Below are 2,832 nucleotides of genomic sequence, written 5' to 3'. Positions count from 1 at the left end.
CAGCAGTGCCCGCTCCCGCAGGAGCTTTTCCATATTTCCTCACTGCCGCAGCAGTTCCCGCTCCCACAGGAGCTTTTCCATATTTCCCCAGTGCCACAGAAGTTCCCGCTCCCACAGGAGCCTTATCTAAATTCCCACACTGACGCAGCAGTGCCCGCTCCCGCAGGAGCTTTTTTCATATTTCCCCACTGCCACTGCAGCTCCGGCAGAAGCCTTACCTAATTCCCACACTGCCGCAGCAGTTCCCGCTCCCGCAGGAGCCTTACCTAATTCCCACACTGCCGCTGCAGTTCCCGTTCCAGTTTTTCTTTTTCAGATGCCGCAGCAGCGCCCGCTTCCGCAGAAGCCTCTAGTTCTCTCTCCTAAGCCTCAGCAGTGCCGCTACTTCAAGCGATGTCCAGCACCCACCAATTTTAAAGTTCTGCATATTTGGGGGGTTATCAACGCTCCTCTCTGGCTGCTGTCCCATACAAATTGCATCTTTGGGGGAGCGCTCTGGGTCCGGGCTTAGACCCGAGCTCGGACCCCTCTCCCTGGACAGGGGGAGTACCCCGGGCTCGAGAGTAATTACCGAGCTCGGAGCCCTCTCCCCGGACAGCATGCCAAATACGCATAACCTTTACTCTGTTCATTATATGTAAGTGTGAACTCGTGAAAGGTTTATTAGGCGTATTATATCTTTTGAAGCTTTCCAGATGATGTCTCCCAGTAACCCCTACCCTGAGTCCTTTAAATTTAGAAAGGCTTGCACTGTTTGATGGAGTCCAAGAAGCTTCAAAATGGCTTTGTAACCCTTTCCAAACAAGTATATCTCTCAGTTTTTCTCTCTCTTTTGGTGTTTACCTGCATAGGTTTTGTGGTGAAAGAGTTCAATGTGGTGCTCTTCACATTTCATAACGGACTGATTTGTGAATTATTCTAAACATGCTACTGGGTTTTTCACAAGATACTGCAGTGCCAAGCTTTTTGTCCTCCAAGGTAACGCAGGTAAGCGCATTTATTTTTAATCTTACACCATGTTTGTAATAAGCATCAAACCAGCGGTTAACGCTGTTAAGACATCACGTGTCTCATTCTTTGAGTGTTGCTAATAAAATCAATATACCCGAGTACATGCACCCAAGTAATTTGTAACACAATGGGTAATAATAGTACATTTAAAACTATTTACAGAGAATTAAGCAAGCAACAGCAATTATCATGCTGAAACAGACTGTTGCAATTGTGCTTCGTTGTTTCAATTTCTTCTGCCTTGGGATCTGACTCACGCTCAAACATACAGTATTTGCTGTGCTGGGTAGATTACTCACAAATGTAGTCTGTTACTGATTCCAAATTACATACATGACATAAATTGTAATTAGTAATGTAATCCATTACATTACACATTTTAGGTTACATGATCCGACTACTTTTTGGTTACTTTTAGATTACTTTTGACCTAACTTGTTTATCACATTGATTTAAATAGGATAATCCTGTACCATATTGATATAAAAATACAAAAAGAAAAGAAAATATATTGCATTCGTTATTAAATATGCATTAAACAGCGCATTAAACATTACATTATGTCAAGTTTTCTCAAACATGGGTTTGTGAAGGAACAGGGGATTCGTAAGTGTAATGAAAAACTAACAATTAATTAAATCATAAAAATGGCAAATTAAAATAAATAATTTTAACTTAACAACAATCAAAATAAATCCATTACTAAAAATGATGAACGTCAGCGAATCATGAACATGCAAATGTGTTACATTACATTACTAACATATTACTTTACAATCTTATGGGGTACTTCAAGTATATTAAGAGAAAGAGGTTTGGCTGAAAAAAAAAATGCCTGAATTACATGTAAATAAGAAATAACAACGATTTTTTTTTTTTTTTTAACAAATATTGTGCTTTTTTGAAAAAAACAAAACAAAAAAAAACGTTGCGTATGAACTAACCCCAAGAAACCATATAAAAATCTGAAACTGCATTTCAAGACTTAACATATTCAACAGTTTGTTTTGTTTGTTTACATTATAAAAATCTGAAACTGCATTTCAAGACTCCTTTAAAATTAACATATTCAACAGTTTTTTTTGTTTGTTTATAAATATTACTTAAAAAATGAAGGAACTGTAAATGTTATTTGGAGTCAGAATTGTAAACCAGAGCCATTTGTTTCATCATCATCTCACCAGATCTTATCTTTTAGTCAAAACTCTTACAGATCATTATATTGCAAATGGACACTTGAAACTAATTTGAGAAGATCTGAAAGAACTTAATCTCACAGAAATCTATCTCAAAGCCATTTTAATTCATAGAAATTCAATATCTTTTAGTCAAAACTCTTACAGATCATTATATTGCAAATGGACACTTGAAACTAATTTGAGAAGATCTGAAAGAACTTAATCTAACAGAAATCTATCTCAAAGCCATTTTAATTCATAGAAACATAACAATTCAAGGTTAACACTTTCTCGTTACATCTCAAGAGACGACGGCGTGGCTTTCTTAAAATTTTTCTCAGCTCTTGTGTATCAATATGCAGGAGATGCTATCATACATCACAGTTTGACACCTTAAATAAATATCATTTTGAAACATAAATGTCTTCCCTTTAGGCAGTTAAGCACTGTCTTTTTCCACATCGCCGCATAAAAACAAGGTATCCTCAGAATTTAACTTCTGGGAATACAGAAATACATACTGCTTATATCCAGTTTTTTATATTTGAATTCATTTCTTCTCTTCTGTCCTTTTTATCCAAGTTCAATTCAATGAGAAATAAAAAAAAGTCTAAAAAAGGACTTCAGAGAATGTGCAGAGAAA

Source organism: Sinocyclocheilus rhinocerous, unplaced genomic scaffold (assembly GCF_001515625.1).
Source record: "Sinocyclocheilus rhinocerous isolate Xijiao unplaced genomic scaffold, SAMN03320098_v1.1 scaffold1353, whole genome shotgun sequence".
NCBI lineage: Eukaryota > Metazoa > Chordata > Actinopteri > Cypriniformes > Cyprinidae > Sinocyclocheilus > Sinocyclocheilus rhinocerous.
The sequence above is the reverse complement of the archived record's forward strand: the minus strand, read 5'-3'. Positions refer to the sequence as shown.